Here is a 20818-nt window from a genome sequence, read left to right as displayed (position 1 = left end):
CAAGGCATGGTCTGAGGCGGGGGGCAATTGCCCCCCCTGCCCCCCTAGCTAAGGGCCTGTGTCCAAGCTTTGCAATACAGGTGAATTGCTTTATTTTCAAATAATTTGTGAGAGCCCCAGTTACAACCGAGGTGCAGATGAAACAGCACAGATTTGAACCAGTGCGTATACATTAGTTTCGTCTGCGTTTTCCGTGTTATTTTTGCCTATGATAATTAAATGCTTCGCTTTCAGTACAGCTTCACCTTCGTTTAGTTCCTGAAATTCACATCGCATTCGCAATATTTAAAAATATCGCGTAATTTAAACGTTTCTTCCATACCAGCCATGACAACGCGCTGGTATTTTACTACTGCTGAATGTAAACAAAGATTTATCCTACTTAGAGCGGCCATATTGGAGGCGACACTAGCGCTCATGTGGTAATTTTAATCGCGAATATTCGCGATTAAAATTATCCGATATGCCATCTGGTGATATTTTGAGGAACCACTCCACGTAGGACACCTCGCTGCGCTTCGCCGTGTTGAAGCCATTCAAAGCATGGGGAACACGCGAAAAAGTAGAGTATACTGTTCAGTTTTTTGCTCTAAATGGTTTGTGATTCAGGACAAGTGAAAAGCTTACACGTGTTTTCCACCCTATGGAATCAACAAAATGAAATGTTTAAATAAATCAGGGAAAACAGAACTGATTGACAAGATTGGCATAACTGAAATGCAGTAAGGAAATTACGAAGAATGTACGAGTCTGTTCACTCTATTTTCCGAAATAATCTTTCGGAAAGATGATTTTATCGCCATGAAAGTAAGTTTTAAATTGTTCTTTATGAATATAACATTTTTTTCGAAAACAATGTGGGGCCTCCCCATGGCGCAGTGGTAACGTCTTTGCCTTGTAATTAAGGGATCCCGGGTTCGATACCCGGTGGAGGCTCAAGTGGTTCGGATCCCACTTTAAACTGTAGGTCCAGTTCCGATTAGCCTTACTGTGCATAAATTGGACTTCAAAAAGCAACTCGAAAACAATGTATTATGTAAATTATTTGGAACAGGTGCAAGTCGATTAAGTGCAAAGATGAAAATAGTTTGAGAATTAATTACTGTCCGTAATCATAAAGGTAAGTCAGAAAAACATAATTGACATGCTAATGTTGCTGTTTCATTCAGTATGTTAATTTTCAGTGAAGACTGAAAATAGCCTCATTGAAATTGTTGTTATTGTTATTATTATTATCATTATCAGGTGTTGTTATTGAACCAGCCTGCCTCTTTGGGGAAAAAAACTGCAACAGCATGTTTTCATTTATTTCCTCCCAAGCTCTGCAATACAGGTGAATTGCTTTATTTTCAAATCATTTCCGAGAGCCCCAGTTAGGCAGTTACAACCGAGGTGCAGTGCAGATGAAACAGCACCGCTTTGAAAAACCAGTGCGTATACATTAGTTTCGTGTGCGTTTCCTGTGTTATTTTTATTATCATGATTAAATGCTTCGCTCTCAGCACAGCTTCACCTTCGTTATAGTTCCTGGAATTCACATCGCATTCGCAATATTTAAATGTAACGCGTAATTTAAACGTTTCTTCCATACCAGCAATGACAACACGCTGCTATTACGCACTACTACTGAATGTAAGCAAAGATATATCCTACGTAGAGCGGCCATATTGGAAGCGACACTAGCGTTCAGGTGGCAATTTTAATCTCGATTTGTCGCCATTGTTTTAAGAAACAAATTTTCTTCCTCGCATCGCTCACATTATCACCATCTACGTACGTGTCACATCAAAGTTTATACTTACTCCTTAAGGGTCTCCTAGATGGCGTAGTGGTAGCGCTCTCGCCTTGTAATCAAGGGGTCCCAGTTCTAGATCCAGTAGAGCCACTTAGTGGTTCGGATCCGACTTTAAAAAATAGGTTCAGTCTGGACTATCCTATCTGTGCAAATAGTAGACTCAACAAACATACTTGTTGCTTATAAGCAGTGACGTACGGTGACGTCGACACTTGGGGTAGCAGTCAGTGGCGTGCTCAAGGGGGGGGGGGTCACACCCCTCCTCCCTTTAGGGCCAGTATTCCTACAAAAAAGAAGAATGTCAATAACAGGAAAAGATTGCAAAATTATGAATGAGTATTAGAAAAAAGTACACAACCCCCACCCACATTCGAAAATAAAAAACTATTTGATTTGACTTTTGACTCTAAGCCAGAGATCCTGGGTTCGAATCTCGGATTGGCCATTTGTGTTCTTTGTGTGTGTCCCTTCATCAATTCTGTCGTACCAAAGGTGGCGGAAAGCGAAGTAAAATAAACCAAATTGAGCAATCAATCAATGATTTGATTTCATTTTTGTTACTTAGCGTCGCTTTTTTGTCTCATTTGGTTAATTGCGAAGATGATACGATGAAATGAAATTGATGAAGGGACGAGCACAGGGAACGCCCATGCCCGGGTCGGGGTTCGAACCCGGAACTCCTGGTGTCGAAGCGCGCTGTGATAACAATTCCCCAACGCTTGATTGATTTGGTGACAGGTAACAAAACAACACACTCTTTTGTAGTTTCTTCAATGATATTCATTTGACTTTTTGAGTTCTGAGATACATTTTTCATTCCAAATTATTTCATTATTCACTGCAACACATAGGACAAGAATGCGCAATCATCACGGGTTCGAATCCTGGCCTGAATTGTTCATATGAGGTCCCTTCACCAATTTCATCATATCATCACTCAATCCTCATTTTCGCGATAACCAAATGTGGCAGAAAAGCGAAGTAAAATAAACCAAACCAACAACAATATGAACACGCGTTCTCTTGCCCAAATAAATGCATCCGTATTTATGACTGCTAGAGACCAAGAGTAGTATATTTAAATAAAACACTACTAAAACGAGAATGAGAGAGAGCCTGAGCACATATTTGTAATTTAATCATTATATATTCCATATTTGAAAAAGAAAAAATAAAGAGAGCATAACATTATTGTCTGCACATAGCACGTTCCCATTTCATAAATAATAAAACTACATCCCATATTATACGTACATACGCACATATTGTACAACGTGTAAAAGGTTGTGTAAATACAGAGAACATAAGTACTGCATAAAATTTTACCCTGTGTTCTTTAGAGGATTTACAAAAATATTATGAGAAACCAATCCCCTATCTGTCCTATAGGAGATAGACTGGGGGACCTGAAAGCCTGGGCTTTCAACCATTGCAGCGGGGGTCGAGGGGACAAGGGAGGTAGAGGTAGAAATCTTCCTTTTCCTTCGGCCGGCCGTTTCTACCTGGAAACTGGTCAGGCGGAAGAAGAGCGAGCTAGGGTATCCAGCCAGCTTTGCCCGCGGAGAACACCGATGGACGAGAAGAGCGTGGAAAAGAAAGTGTTGCGTATGAGCTGTGGTGGCTTTAACAAGACAATAAATATTGTGATTTGAGTATAATTCGAGATGTGAGATTGATTGATCTATCTCTGCTAGACTAGCTACTCCTCAGTGCACGACACTGCTTAAAAGACAGTCATTGTAAGTGTTTCGGTTTATTTTACTTAGTTTTTCTGCCACTTTCGGCTAATCGCGAATATGAGGATGAATGATAATATGATGAAATTGATGAAGGGACTCTCGCAAATAGCACCCATATTTAGTTAATATACGTGTTGTATTCACGCGCGTGTGTGAATTATTATGTGATAATATACATATGTATTATGTTATTACATATTATATATAAAACTAAATGACTGAATATTTAAATTTATATTTTTAAATATATAGCCTATATAAAGGAATTCATTTCTTATGTGTTGGAAACTATATTCTTTTTCCACTGTTTAAAAATGCCAATGACTTACAAAATAGTTGAAATGGTTTAATTATAAATAAGTTTAGGTTCAGATTTTGCTTTCTTACTTTATATTTATATTTCATACTTATATTTGTCTTGCATTCTTGTTTTACTTTTAAGGTGCATATACATATTGTTATTGGTTGGCCTCCCCCATGGCGCAGTGGTAGTGTCATTGCCTTGTAATCAAGGGGTCCCGTGTTCGATACCCGGTGGAGGCACAAGTGGTTCGGATCCCACTTTAAACTGTAGGTCCAGTCCCGATTAGCCTTACTGTGCATAAAATGGAGTTAAAATAGCAACTCAAACATACTGTTATTGGTGTAGATACGAGGGTGGTTCAGCATGCTCCGCCCCTGACCCATTTCCAGTGATAGTAGAGACGTGTAATTTTATATGTAAAATTGTTCATTCTTTAGACTAATATCCACAAAGTTTCAAGAATTTACAACAATTTCTCTTTTTGTTACACGCTGATGATCAGTAAGAAGTGTGGCCACATGTGAAACAATGGAAAAATCCGAGGTCCGAGCAGTGATAAAATATTTCCTCAAGAAAAATCTAACACGGAAACACATCCATGCAGATATGGTGGGAACTCTTCGAGACTCTAGCCTTTCATATGACCTAGTGAAGAGATGGTGCCGTGAATTTAAATGTGGTCGGCAGACCTGTGAAGATGAGCATGGTGGTGGCCCGTCTGGAACGGTGACCACACCAGAAATGATTACAAAAGTGCATGACATGATTTTGGCAGACCGGCGAGTGACTGTCCGCCATAGAGCAGACACATGTGGCATCTCAACTGGCAGTGTGCATTCAATTATTCATCATCATTTGTTAATGAAAAAAATCTCTGCACATTGGGTCCGGAGAATGCTGACGGTCAACCAAAAGAGGACACGTCGTGTGACAAGTCAGAACCTGTTGCGGACAATAAAGGCTGACAACTGACAAGCCAAAGTTTCTGAAGAGATTTGTTACAATGGATGAAACGTGGGTTCACCACTTCGATCCTGAAAGTAAACGCCAAAGCATGCAATGGAAACACCCCCAAAGAAATTCAAGGTTCAACCATCAAAGGGCAGAGTGATGGCATCTGTGTTCTGGGATGCAGAAGGAATCCTTTTGATAGATTATCTCCAACAGGGAAAGACAATCACAGGTGTTTATTTTGCAACCCTAATTGAAGAATTACGTACTGCCATCAAGGAGAAAGGCGACGTGGTGTGTTGTTCCATTGTGACAATGCTCCCGGCCACACCTCCCAAGTTGCGGTGGCTGTAATTCATGCAGCAGGGTTCGAAATTGTCCCTCATGCCCCTTATTCTCCAGATCTGGCCCCCAGTGACTACCACCTGTTCCCGAACATGAAGAAACACCTTTGTGGAAAACATTTTGCCAGTGATTCCGAGGTTATGGATGTTGTGAATGCTTGGTTGCAGGACCAACCAAAATAATTTTTTTCTGCTGGGATTGAAGCACTGGCAGGCCGATTGGAAAAGTGTATTAATGTTGCAGGGGACTATGTTGAAAAGTGACAGTGATTTGGTTTTCCTACAAGGGTTCCTTCTATGTCAGGGGCGGAGCATGCTGAACCACCCTCGTATGTGGTCCCTTCAAGGAGATAGATAGATAAGGAGAGGGGGAGGGAGAGATATTATTGTTAGTAAAGTACATTTGAAGTCAAAATTACTTGCTCATCTTAGTTGTTATAAGAACACCCCCAACGGAATTCTTGTGGGAGGTTTTTTTTAGGTCAAGATTGTTGGGAGGGGAGAAATTCCTCTGATCCCTCCCCCACAAGGATTTCGCATCCTTAGTTATAAGCAAATAATTATGTGCAAATGAAAATTACCTTTTCTGTGTGATGATTACAAGAAAGGAAGAAATTAATAGGAATTTAAGATACTGTACGTTGTTTCTAGAGATATTTTTTTTCTGTTCTACGAAAGACACAAATCTTCCCTTTCCCCATTCGATGTAGAAGAAGCCTTCCACGCTTATCTCTGTAAAAGGAAGAAGATATTCACAGCAAACTTACGCCAACGCGTGCGTCATTTGTTTCGCAATTTCTTTGTTCCCGGTCGACAGCCTCTTGCATTGCGAGGGACTGAATTAGAAGAGCGATGAAAGAAACCTCACTTCACCCTAGCGTACGCTGCTCGAATAAAATCGATGCTACGAGAAGCGGGGTCACCGACCTGACCTGCTACACTCCGAATCTATGAACGGAGCACGCGTCGAGGGTAGGAGGATATTGTGCAGGTAGGCAGGCGTTTCAGTGCATCAATGTTGGGCGCGTATAGGGCTTCCCAGTGTGCAATGCAGGCAAATTAACAGCACACAGAATATATAACAATATCATTGATGCATTGAACATTTCATAGCGTTATTTTAAAAAATATATATACAATATATCTAAAACCTATGGTAGAAATACTCAGTGCTTTTTTCTGGCGATACCCAACGGCACCTTTTTATAGGTGAGAATAAAAACTAATTTTACTTTTACGAAATAAGTGTGTGCATGTGTAACTACATGCACGATCATTTATGAACAAACCACAATATTATGAGTAGTTCTTACATGGGTATATTGGTATTATGCTTACATGGCATCATAAGAAAGACGTGTCTTAAGGGAAATTGAAAATGACAGATGAAAGAAACGGTACAGAATGAGAGAAAGGAAAATAATAAATTAAGCCACAGACAGAGAGAGAGAGAGAGAGAGAGAGAAGAAAGAGAAATATAAGTAACAGATAAAATAAGATAACGCAAGACAGACAGAGAGAGAGAGAGAGAGAGATAGGGAAACGGGTGAGAAATAAATAAATAAAGAAGCGCAAGAGAGAGAGAAAAACATGGAAAAGCGAGAGAGAGAGAGAGAGAGAGAGAGAAGAAAATAAAGAAAGGAAATAGAAAAATGAGAGATACAAATATAAATATAGCAGAAAAGACAAAAAGAGAGAAATGGAAGAGAAGACGATTGAAGAGAGAAAGAATAAAGAATAAACAGACAGAAAATGAGAGAGAAAGCATAGAAAAATAAATGAATTGGTACTGAAACTGAGAAAAGGTCGAGAAATAGAAAGAAGATAGAAGGATAGTAAAAGTTACAAATAAAAGGGAGAGAGGAAGAGGAAGTATACAGTTACTCCTTATTCCAAGGGGACGCACATAAGTTCTTATGATGAACACAATAACAAGTCAAGTTTCTTCCCACGAAAAAAAACACTGTTTGTACTACATATACATATGTATACATATAACAGACACGGGAAACTGCAGCCCACAGGCACACGGTAGTCAGTGAGTTCCAGATGAGCTATACAACACTGCATTACGACTTTATTGTGTTCATTTTTTAGCTTCATCAGAAATTACAAAAGTATTATTGTTATCATATCTCTTGGCCCATTTCTCTGGACATGGAAAATTGAATCAAACGCAATAATTGACTGATTGATTGAATTGATTTATTTCATTTCGCTTTTCTTCCACATTTGGTTAATCGCGAAGATGAGGTTTAATTATTATATATTGAAATTGATGAAGGGGCACACACAAAGAACACCCATGTGAAATATATAGTGTGTTGAAACAATAAATAAATTTCGGGTAAATAATTTTTGTCGTTAGTCGTAAATACTCCAAAATGGAGTATGGAAACACTAAGTGGAAGAAAAAATATTGTCACGAAGCCAAATCCTTATTTTACAAATTGCATATTATACAGGGAGGTGAAATTATTAAGTATTACGATTAACTTTTTTTAGGTACAGTCTATTCATTCTGTCGCGCAATCTGATTTTAATGCACATCATTAGAGAAAGGTGCAAAATGATGTCGGGAAAGGAAAAAAAATGTTCTGAGAATGTTTTCAAAATGTCATAGAGGATCTGTAAAAACACGTATGACAACTTGCAATCTAGCAAATCCTCTACGATGTTGCAAGGAGAGGTGCTGATAAAATGTCCTTATTCAATGCTCTCTTTTACTGCGCCTTCTGTATATAATGCGCGCGCACCGCACAGAGAACTGTGGTTGCGCGCGGACCTCATAGAGAACTGTGTTTCTGCCGAATTGGTTTTGTTGAAGTTTGTGTTTTCTCTCGCGGGTTGTGCTACATTATCTTGGGAACTATTGGGGCTGCAATGATTATATTATACAATTTTATAGCTTTCGTTCTGCTCTACAAAATGAGACTATAGGATTTTATATAGCTGCTAAAGAAGAGTGAAAATCATTTCTTTTTCTGTCTAATTTTTTGAACAACACATGAAATATAAGGAAGTAAGAAGGTGCTGAAGCATCTAAGTAGTGGTAAAAAGGGGACAAATGTGCTAATCTCACGAAAAGGTGCAACAAAGTGTGTTCATTTTACTTGATTTCATGGGCTAAAATACATATCTCAAACAATCTGTATGAGAACAGAAAACAGCCATATTTTTGGAAAGGTGTTGCACCTTAAAATCCGTTCGTCCCTACACATCATCAACATAATCAGTATTACATGAAGATTTGATTGATTGATTGATTGAGTTGGTGTTTTAAGTCCACTTTATGCACAGTAAGGCTAATCGGAACTGGACCTACAGTTTAAAGTGGGATCAAAACCACTATGTGCCTCCACCGGGTATCGAACCAGAGACCCCTAGATTACAAGGCGACGACATGAAGATTTGGCACACACAGGATATGTACAGATACTACGTATAATTTTCAGTGAATAATGCATTTTCGCTGAATATTCTACATAATCAGTATTAGTTAGTCAAAAATTTCTTTTTAATATTGTTAACCGATACTCCATTCTTCCTCCTCGTATTTTTTCTCTTTTTTCTTTTGTCTTGCCGCTGCAGTTAGAAAAGAAACAGCGGTCCCACTTAGAGCAATTTGCAAAGTAACTTGTTAACCCCTTTTCCTTGTGAGCTGAATTCAATGCATAATGCATGACAAAAATCATACCCATTCCCAAAGACATAAAAGAATAAAAAAAAGTACGAAAATCACTCTTCCATGAACTGCAAGATGTTTCAATAAACAAGAAAAGTATTCTCTTCTCTTATCTGCAAACTTCGTTCTTTCTCGTTTTATTTTCTTAGAATATTTGAAACATCTACGTGAACTACCCCTCCCCCGTAACTTCTGCTTTCATTCCTGGAAGAACGGCTTATCTTGTTCTGGAAAGTCAACCTAGCGTAACAAAATAGAGTGCTTTGATAACTGGAAAAACGTTTTTCCCTCAACGAATTTGTCTCATGAAGTTATAGAATCTCTGCTTCTGCTTATGACCTTCCCATGTTGTTACTTGCATGTTCTTTATTTGACATTTCTTTTCCTCTACTTTTAATCACTATTAAAATAAGACTAATGTGTGCAAGGGCTCTTTTTAAAATGATGATTTAAGCCCCTGTCACACGGAACTGGATTTATAGTTGGAATGCCCTAGTTGGCGCTGAACTAACTTTCTAGGTAGCAATCATGGCCGCCTGGCTGACTGCTTGACTGGTTTGGAGGAATAGGACATGTTCTAATTGCTACTTGCTTTCTTCGACTAGATTCTGTGGAACAGCCAATCAGAGCAAAGTTTCGCTGTGAGTGTGCAAAGGAGCGTTTTTGTCTGTGGTTTCCGAGTGTTACTCCAGCAATGTATAACGTATACAGCATGAAAGGCGCGTTGAGTTACACCATCTATGCCGAAGTGCACGGTGTTTACATTTGAAACAACTAAAATATTCTTCCATACGTATACAGTAAACGTTGTAAAGTATGTATTTAAGCAGCACCATTGTTTTGTACCTAATAACGTTTTATACGAAACGATATTCCCCTCATTTGAATAGTTATCGGCTTTTAAAAATGTGAAGTGATGCATTGTTTACTTCTCACGCAGCCGCCATTACAACTTCCCTCGTATGGGAACAAAAGTCTATCGACAAGTACGCTGATAAATATCGTGTGAGGCGAAAACTAGCAAATTGATAACAAGTCCAGCGCCAACTAGGGCATACCAACTGGAAATCCAGTTCCGTGTGATGCGGGCTTAACTAATAGGCTTTTTGTAGTGTTCTACTTGAACAAGATCGATCTTTCTTCTACAAAAGTACTATAAAAGCCAGCCAAGCTTCAAACATAGACGCTTGGCTGTTATTATTCTTGTTATTTTACTTAGTAAGTAACAATAACAAACGAAATATTTTTGTTCACACAATATCGAAATGTGATATCCCATAGCAGTGGTGTGTTTTAGAGGTGTTCAGGGTGATATTTTAAGCCGGGGATGAGGAGGAATCTTCCAAATTGGTTGCTGATTTTTGACTCTTTGGCGGGAGTTATGTACAATTTATATCCCGATGTTTCCACTGGAAATTTTTGAAATACAACACTAGACGTATCAGACTTGAGCCCCCAACAAATATTTTTTTAGCACCTCCTCCAAAAATGTTTAAAATTCTCATTTTGAGAGTGCTCATGGCGCATTTTCCCGGATCTCTGTCTGAGCATGGGTGATCTTTGTGAGTGTCCCTTCATCAATTTTATCACATCATCACTCATCTTCATCTTCTCGATTAGCCAAATGTGGCAGGACAGCGAAATAAAATAAATCAAACCAATCAATCCTCGCGCATTTTCAATCGCAATGCAATCGTAAAGTTTCGACTCTGAACACATACAAGTTTGTACGGGGGAGGGGAGTAACGTCCTAAATTAAATCGGATTTAAGATACTGCCCCATAGATTTAGCTACGACTCGTATTTAATGAATCCAAAACAACTACAAAACAATGGAAGAAATAGGTAAGTGCAATTAAGGTAAGCTTGGGTCCTCTAAATTTGCAGACAACCTCCGTGGCGTAGTGGTTAACACAGCGCGCTAAGACTACAGGAGTCCCGGTATACAACCTCTGACAATAAAGTTCGGAGAATGATCCTGAATATCGAAAGTAGACGAATTCTTAATGAAACCTACCTTACTGTCCTTCGAAGTAGTCCCCTCCCATGGCTATGCACCGTTGAGAACGGCTGTACATGTCCTGGAAACTTTTAGAAAAGTCTTCTTTCGGGATGGTGTTCAAGACCCTCGTCACGTTCCGTTGGATGTCCGGAATATCCTCAAATCTCTGACCTTTCAAAGCGATTTTGAGGCGTGGGAAGAGAAAGAAATCTGGAGGATTCAGATCCAAATTTCTTGCAATGCATTGCTACAGAGGATGAGAGCTGGTGTGTGAGGTACGACCCTGAAACGAAACGCCAAAGCATGGAATGTCGTTCTCCTGCATCACCCCGTCGGAAGAAGATCAAGGCGTAAAAATCACGCATCAAGACGATGCTTATCACTTTCTTTGACAGTGATGGCATGATCCACAAGGAATTCCTGCCGGAGGGAACAACAATTTTTCCGCCTTGGCCTTCTTCCGACGGGTTGATACAGGAAAACGCCATTCCATGCTTTGGCGTTTCGTTTCAGGGTCGTACCTCACACAACAGCTCTCATCCTCTGTAGCAATGCATTGCAAGAAATTTGGATCTGAATCCTCCAGATTTCTTTCTCTTCCCACGCCTCAAAATCGCTTTGAAAGGTCAGAGATTTGAGGATATTCCGGACATCCAACGGAACGTGACGAGGGTCTTGAACACCATCCCGAAAGAAGACTTTTCTAAAAGTTTCCAGGACATGTACAGCCGTTCTCAACGGTACATAGCCATGGGAGGGGACTACTTCGAAGGACAGTAAAGTAGGTTTCATTAAGAATTCGTCTACTTTCGATATTCAGGATCAATCACCAAACTTTATTGTCAGAGGTTGTAGAATCCCGGAATGGGAATGGGTGTTATTTGTGAGTGTCCCTTCATCAATCTCATCATATCATTACTCATCCTCATATTCGCGATTTGAAAACAGTGACACATCTGCGAAGTAAAAAATATCAATGAATTTCAATTTGTAGTTTAGGCCTGTAGACATAGAGCCCACTTTCTGAGATTTAGTACGTTCTTGCTAATTACATTTTACATTTTTAAAACTTGTGTTTTTATAATTTTGGGTCACTTTTCTGTCACTTTTATAACAATAATGAATGATGATTATATGAAATTGAAACTAAGAAGGGACGAAGGCCAGGACAAGACTTCAACCTAGAACCTTCGGTCGCGAGATCGTCAGTCGTCCAGTTCTAGCACTCATCATTGTGCAATACACTCTGAAACGTTATTAAATTGCATGCGATTGATGACGCAAAAGAAGTTCGTTTGTACTACGTAATTTATCTGGAAAGTGGAAAATATAAATCTCTCCAAAGATTACATAAGACTTATCACAAGAAAATGGATATGATTGACAAAAAGATGATAAGCTACGAGTCAGATGTCTGATTGATAACAAATTCGGTTATAAGAGATCAAGAGATAACATTGTTTCACAATTTTTCGGGCCAAAGTGTTATCTATAACGTGTTGATTTTTTCCTACTCCATTTAGAATTAAATGAATTACTTCAATTACTTCTCGCAGGGGACCGATGATGTTTTATTTCAGATGTCATCACAGTCGTCCGAAAGCAGAATGCTTTCAATGACAATACATTGCATTGCTTTTGTTGGGGCTGATAATTACGGTAAGGCTGGAACAGGGTCGTCGCTGAAACGGTAGAAATTTCGAATTCAAGCAGTTTCTCTTGCTTGCTCCTGTCTGGAACAATAGCAGCTGACAGACTCAGTTAGTGGTTAGTTTTAGACGTATTGGGGGCCAATCGCATTCCCCACCTCTTTTCATCCGTCTAATTATATTTAGAAACGCTTGTATTTCACATGGACAAATTAAACAATAGGAATTTTCAATATTCTAATTTAAAACATATTCCCACTTCACGCGTACAATTGCGCAAGTCTTGATTGTGAAACGAACAGAAGGACAAGTGTATTCATTCTAATCTAATCTAATCTATGTCGTTTGAGCAATTCACGTGCCATCTGGCAAGAGAGTTGACAATTCAAGTTCGGAAACGAGGGAACAAAGAAGATACTGGTGAGGGCCAGTTTAAGGTAGGAAATATGTTTAAGTTTTTGTTTTTAAATTCACTGTTCGGCAAGGTTAATCGGAACTGGATCTACAGTTTAAGGTGGAATCTAGTGACAATGGTTCTACATTAGCATGTAATGTTAATTGTCTAGTGCTTTCAAAATTACTCTTCTGTGTTAGAATAGGTATAGTTTAAAGCACTAGGCGATGGATAATGTTCAATTAACATTATATGCTAATTAATCACTACTAAACAATTGTATATACGAGCATAAATACGAGTGGCGTATATGTATAAACCATCCAGCTACCTTGATGTCTAAATATGTCAAGTTACATTTTCAATGTTTGAAGTCAACGTTCCTAGGTAGAGGATGTTTGCTCGACTTTTGCGGATAGCTTGGAGGATGCTTAATTGAGGATACGATGGTCACTATTTATATTTTGAGCCTAACAATGAAAAAACAGGAATTTGGCATTGAAAACTGCTTTATTGTTTTTCGAAGTATTCTCCTTTATGGTCAATACACTTTTGCATTCGTTCGAACCATTTGTCAAAGCAGTTTTTCCAATCTTCTTAAGACACCTCCATAATATGGTTTTTGAACGCATCAACGGCGTCTTCGGCCGACGAAAATCGTTGTCCACGCAATTTATTCTTGACATTCGGGAACAAGAAGAAGTCATTCGGTGCCAAATCAGGACTGTACGGCGGATGACCCATCAATTCGATTCTTTGACTGTTCATAAAGCCGGTTGTTAGACGAGATGTGTGACAGCTGGCATTGTCTTGATGAAGAATGATCCGACGGCGTTTGTTTGTTTTCCGTATTTGACCGAAGACCTCTGGCAAACAAATTGTTGTGTACCATTCAGAGTTGACCGTTCTACGTTCCTCTAAAGGCACAGTTGACACATGACCAGTTTTCCCGAAAAAACAGGCGACCATTTGTTTCGATGTGCTTCGAGCGCGAACAACTTTTGTTGGATTGGGTTCATCTTGAAACACCCATACGGTCGACTGCTGTTTACGTTCCGGCTCATATGCATATATCCATGATTCGTCACCTGTTACAATCGATGCACTCTTGTCTTGATAATCCACGTCGAAAATCGTAAAAAATCATCGCACGAAAATGTTCACGAGTTACTTCCATTTTATTATTGTCGCGCAATCTCCAAGGCAACATAAACAACATAAATCAAGCTATTGACAAAACATTTGAAGTACGTTATGGTCAATAATGCCAGACAATTCCGTGCAAACGTCAAATACCGCCTAACTTCAATCAGTGTTGCCAAGGCTCAAAATATAAATAGTGACCCTCGTAACTCTATGTAGCTATAATAATTTATAAAATATCCCGATACGTCGCTTCTCAGTTCTTTGGGTTAATCGTGACAACGAGAATGAATGATGAAATTGATGATAGAAACACAAAGACACCAACTCCAAGGTTATATTTAGAGATGGGCTTGAGGAAATTGGCTGTCAAGTATTAACATTAAATGTACTTTTTCTTATTTTTTAAAAAAGATGAAATTAAAAATGGACATTTCAGCATCAAAATTAAATAAGCAGTTTCTTGTATCATGTAAAGTTAATTTATTTTCGTCGAACTTACATGGATATCTGATTAGACTGTATGTAGGGTCTACTACTGACAGGATGAGAAACCCAATGATTGATTGTTTTGTTTTATTTTACTTTGCTTCTCAGCCACTTTTGATATGATGAATTTGATGAGGGGACACTCACATAGAGCACCCGTTCCCAGGCTGAAATTCGAACTCGAGACCTCTAGCGTTGTAGCTCGATGTGCTAACCACTAAGCCATGCAGGTCAGCACGAAAACCAATGCATAATAGTAATAATGCACATGAACATAGCGATCAGAGACTTTATTTTGCATCAGCTGGAAATAAGACGCTTTTCATCATCTCAAAAATATCTCATTCTCTACTTATTTTGACATTATTTCGTTTGTAGACAAGCTTTTTAAATGTCAATCTTAGTGATCTTAACTAGAAACAAATTTTCTTTAAGTCCACATTCTGTTCAAACAGACTAATCGGGACTGGATCTACAGTTTAAAGTGCGATACGAACCACTGTGCCACCCCCGGAGATCTAACTAGGATCAATTGATCGAAAGGTGAAAGCTTTATGATTAGCAGTGGCGTGCCGAAGGGGGGTTGGTGGGGGTCGTAACCCCCACCCCTTTGGTCCAGTATTCCTAAAAAAAGAACATCAAAGGTAGGAAAGATGGCAAAATGGACTGACTACCAAAATAAAATGTACGTACGTGCCAAAATCCTGGGCACAGTACTGTCGATTAGAGATAAGCTAGATAATTAATCTCCTGTTACATTCAGTTAAATCTGTTTTATGCATTTTTAACTTATATTATTCTTAACAGTGGTGGCGATTGGGTGTCAAAATTGGGGGATGGAAGCTGGCAAGGAAAGTTTACTTTCTCTGGTAGACAAATCTTAGTATTAAGAGACTTATAGCTTATATAGTTGAATTTGAATTTGATTTAAAAATTTTTGGGTGCCGTCAGCACTGAAGCTATTTTGCACTATACGGGTCCCAGCCCCTTATCATAACAAAAATTAAAGCGTGTCTGAAAACTAAAATTTCCTTACCTTGGTTAAAAGCTGAGGCTAAAAAGGGCGCTCAGCACAAATAAGGACAAAACACAGGGCGACACAGAATTATACTGGCCATGGGACCAGTCGCCAGAGCCTCGTTAGTCTGCAGTCCACGGTGTACTAAGTGGAAGTGAGGTTGATTATTGGGTGCACTACGTGTAAGGAGCACCCCTTACACCCCTTATAGCTTATAGTGTGGGAGCAAAAAGGTACAAAATTTTGGGGGCGAATCCACCCTAATTACCGCCACTGATTCTAATTAAAATATTGTTGTTGCTGTTGCTGGCGGACTAATTCTTTAGGCTCGTCACTTGTCGTGATGTCCCGTACGAAGGGAGTAACGAAGAAAAGTCATTCGAACATTTTTCCTGAACTCATATTTTTGGTGTCAAGAAATTCGATCAGATTCGATGGAAAACTACTCCCATGCCAAACGACACTACCTTGACATGACTGACCTTATTCATTAAAAAAACAAAAACAATCGATCTGACCGTGGTACCGTATGACAGTCCCATCTATTACATGTCTCCTTAGCAACAAAAGTAAACTTCCATTCGGCAAATAGGTGCCGTTTTGTGATCTGAGAAATAATAGAAAGAATCGTATAACATGATCAAACAAAGAAGCAGAAAACTAATTTTGTGTTTAATGGGATCATACCGCACCCATCGCTTTAATACATATTTTTCATTAATTACATAATATGTAAATAAAGGAAAGATAAGAATTAGAAAAATATATCTATGATTTCGTAGATGATTCCCTTGTGCACATGCGCGTCCTTTAATTTTAGCATTTTTAGAACAAATCAGAGTGTTTTATTTCATTACTATATTGTGATTGCCAACTATTGTTCTATTGTAATTGTGGAGAAACTGAGACTAAAGGTTACATGTGTAGCTAATATCCATTTAATCATAACTTGATTTTTTTCAAAATCAGAAATGAATATATAAACATTTAGATAATTTATATATTTAAAACTGTACCATAAAATTAAACGTACAGATATAATTTTCATGTGCAATAAAATTAACTTATTTGAAACTGATATTAACTTTCAAACACAAAATATCTCACTATTTAGGTGTAATTTGCTTAATAACAATAATAATAATAATAATAATAATAATAATAATAATAATAATAATAATAATAAACTCCCTCCTTCGAGAGGGCCAAGACTTGAAAGCCGCTCCGATTGGTTTAGCAAATATTTTTGAATTAGTTATGTAATAAAATCAACAATTATAGTGGATGGTCACACATTTTTCAATTACAATAATAATGTTATTTTCTTCATAACTTCATCATGTCTAAAAATTTTGTTACGCAAAATATAAACTGATTGGCAATAATAAATCGGATAAAGTTTTCATGAAAATGAACAGACGTATTTCAAAAATTGAAAAATAAAAATAACGTTATTGTTAATACAGTTAGTGCACATTGATATAGCGTATCAGTTGATCCTCTCCTCGAATTATTTATCTGCATTGTTGCCATGACTTATCTGACAGTCCTGACCGATATTGCTACCAGACTGTCTTCACGAAGCTGAGTTAATTTTTTGATGGATCGAGCCCGATACTTTTTGCGTCAAAGAGGTGAAAGCGCTTATCATTAAGATACGCAGTTACTCAGTAATCAATAGTATGATAAGATTTATTTACCTATATATACATACGATCAATATTTGAATATTTACCACCTCATTTCTTTCCTTAGCTTTCGCTTGAAAGAAAACGACCATTTTTTTCTATTGACAGGTTTGTTCACAATTTTATTAACCATTGAATTCGAATATCAATATGGCGCCATTTTTGACCTAGTCTCCGCGGAACTTAAAACTCCGTACGATGGTAAACTGCTTGACCTTCGGATAGATATTTAATTTGCATGTTTCATTCAAGTTTGCACGCCGATTATTATGTAATACATGCACATCGGGGAAAGAGTGAGTCGTTTACACAACGCGTCTTCCTTCTTTTTTCCAGGACTGGAAATTTTGTCCGGGAACACGCTTGCCATCTGGCGGCCGAACTGTAAATTGGCGTAGAACCACTTGGCGGAGGGGAGATCCGAGAGAAAAGCAATACGAGCCACCCACCAGGCCCTACTACGCGTGGCATTATCGATCGTCAGATTCTGGAGAGAACCAGATCACGTTTGAAAGCTGAAGGTGGAAGATCAGGGGAAGTGTGAAGTGTAGCAGCCTGGATGGTAACTTGGTACTTTCGACTAATCACCAGCTGGAGAACTACCAGTTGACATTTGTACGAGATGCTTCTCTAACACATGGGACACTTGTAGCAGCTTTACAAGCCGCACCGCTACTTGCACAGGGTAAGTCTTTCGGATTGTTTACATCTTGCATGCTTCATTCATCTCGTTAGCTTCCTGCGAAGTGATGCAACTCACCTTGTAGCAGAACCACAAAAGAAGGAAGCTTATATTACGTACAAGGTAGAAACGCTTTGCTTGGGTGTTGAAGGGACGCTATTTCCTTTTCGCGGTATTTTTTTGCCGGACGTAACTGGTTTGGGCAAACAATGGTGATAAGCGTAGCGGGGTCAATGCTTGCCTTGGTGTCTGACCCCGTGCAATTCAAAGTTGAGAGCGTAAGGCAATAAATATCGCGAGAAATCAAAGCACGATTCAATGGTGTGAGAAATATAAAAAGACAACGATAATAACGGAAGGGATGAAAATATATTTATCGTTTTCTCTCAAAATATTACACCAGTAAAATATGGCTGTTCGAAATTATACCATATAATAACCTGTTTAGTGTGAAACTTGGTCCCTTACATTCAAAGAGGAACATAAATTGAGAGTATTTGAAAATACGATCCTTAGGAAAATCCGGATGATAGTATTGTTTAATCTTTGGACCTAAAAGGTATGAGGAGACAGGTGAGTGGAGAAGGTTACATAATTTAGAACTACATAATTTGTATTCATGTCCGATATTATTAGAATAATTAAATCAAGAAGACTTAGGTGGGCAGGCCATGTGGCACGAATGGGAGAGGAAAGAGGAGTTTACAGGATTCTTGTTGGGAAACCTGATGGTAAGAGACCTGTAGGAAGGCCAAGACGAAGATGGAGGGACAACGTTGAGATGGACCTAAGGGAAATCGGTAGGGATGGAAAAGAGTATATAGATCTTGCTCAAGATAGGGAAAGATGGAAAGGCCTGTGTTGCTGCAGCCATGAACCTTCGGGTTTAAGAAGGCTAGAGAGTTAGTTAGTTAGTGGTGAATTCTGAATGCAGTACAATAGCCTTACAGAGTTGTTCATGAAAAAAGGTCGTACCCTTGCACACAAATCAATAGCATATTCAGACAACATAAATTATATTGCAAATATACCAGATTTCGTGCCAACCAAGTGTTTCTGAATGAGGGCCAAGACGTGTATATATTTATTGATTACGTGTACAACAATGTAAAAGATAATAATTATGTGAAGCGTTTTTATTATTTCTTTAAAATAAAAATAAACAAATTCTAATATTTTTGTTACAACTTGTAACCATCTTAATGAAGGAAATGGTTTGGTGAGATTTATGGAAAACTTCCGTTACAAAGTTTGAGGGGCAGCGTCAAAGGGGTCCCAAAGTGGGACCCATCAAAATCATATTGGCCCACCCTGTCAACATACAATAGGCAGATTTCATAATAATAAAATTAAAGTGTAGAAAATGGTGAAGAATATGGGAACCCATCTTGCTTGGATATTGCATAAAATTATTTGAATATCAAAATACATTTTTATTTGAAGGCCACCCATATCTTTGACAGCCATCTTTGACACCCACGCCAGAAACTCTGCAAAGTTTATGTATTCCGAGGGGGAAGCTAGAAAGGGGGTAGTCACGCCACCCCACCCCTAAATCAGCTACCCCCATGGTCCCCAAGTTTTTTTAGAAAAAAAATATTGATTATAAATCGGTTACCATGTAGAATATGAATTTTCGAACAGATTTTTTTGTGCTCGCATTTGCCACTCTGGTTTTCTCTTCAAAAATCTTTGTCGTGGAACTATTTTCTCTCTTCTGTTTTGTTGTGAGTGTATGATGATGTACAGAGTCTAATGTAGTAGTATTTTGTTAGTCATTCCGAGTTATAGTGAAAGAATCATTTTCACGCTTTATAGTCTAGAAAATAGGCTTACAGCATTACGGGCATAAAAGTTGCCATTTCAGTCTTCCGGATATCCTTGGGCCTAGGCCTCCTGGGTTCGACTTTCTGTGGATGTGAATTACAGTTGTTCGTATTAGACTTAAAACAAATAATATCATCCGGATTAACTACTGTGCATAACCTGACGCTGCATGATTATGATCATTAAAAAAAAATCCTGCAAACTCTTTCTATCTGCATCAGCAATAATTGTTTCATAATGCCAATCTCGCACTATCCTAAATTCAGGATAGAAACTCCTGCTTCCTTATTTCCGGATTGTGTGAGAACTTTCCTGGACCTCAATTCAGGATGGAATTTCCTGAAGTTCGTTCAACTACCAGTCGAAATTGATGAGCGAACTTGATGTTCGACTGTTTATTTTAGAAAGCTGTGTATTTTATTGATTTAGTCCCCTAATTATCATAAAGATAGTGGACCACATGGGTGGTTAGAAATTCTTTTTTGGTAGCCTATTCGAATATGGTGGTCCATATCAAAAAATCTTTCCTACAAAATGTTGAAATTAGAAGACCTATCCAACAAGAGATTGAATATCGTTATCAATTAAAATTCTGAAGGTCCATGGGGCACCTCTGTTCGAGGTTGAGTTTGAATTGATGTTTTAAGTCGACTTTATGCACAGATAGGCTAATCGCGACTGGACCTACAGTTTAGAATGGGATACGAACCACTGTGTCATCTGCCTCCACCAGGTATTGAACCCCTTGATTACAAGGCGACGTTAGGAGAGTCCGTTCGACAACTGTTCTCCACAAGAATTGTTTTAAATTAAGAGATCTATCAAACGAAGCGTTACTCTAGCCCTTTTAGAATTTTACCATTTGAATTTTTTGGAGTGCGGATCACCATGTACTTTCGAAATACCACAATTCGATTCGCCCTGTATGTTTTGGTAAATTGCCATTGATAGGCTCTGTGATATATACTGTATTATCAATTCAGAAACTATTAGCTTGTTACGAAGATACAGAATTACTTGTTTTTTTCTTACTTAAAAAAATAATAATTAACTGTAGCCACTGATTTCAAGTTCTGACTGCAAAATCTTTTATAGAAGCCCGTTAAGC

General features: G+C 38.4%; 1 protein-coding gene across 1 annotated transcript in view; it reads left to right on the top strand.

Moving 5' to 3' along the window:
- Positions 1 to 17600: 17600 nt before the first annotated feature.
- The window catches only part of LOC145980332 (influenza virus NS1A-binding protein homolog), a 93770-nt gene continuing 90552 nt past the window's right edge, over positions 17601 to 20818 (top strand). Inside the window, exon 1 of the mRNA XM_083113369.1 lies at positions 17601 to 17886. The gene's annotated coding sequence lies outside the window, so the exon portion shown is untranslated. The remainder of the gene's footprint in view (positions 17887 to 20818) is intronic.

Source organism: Lepisma saccharinum, chromosome 27 (assembly GCF_977018435.1).
Source record: "Lepisma saccharinum chromosome 27, izLepSacc3.1, whole genome shotgun sequence".
NCBI classification, from domain to species: domain Eukaryota; kingdom Metazoa; phylum Arthropoda; class Insecta; order Zygentoma; family Lepismatidae; genus Lepisma; species Lepisma saccharinum.
This window is presented reverse-complemented; position numbering and strand designations above follow the sequence as displayed.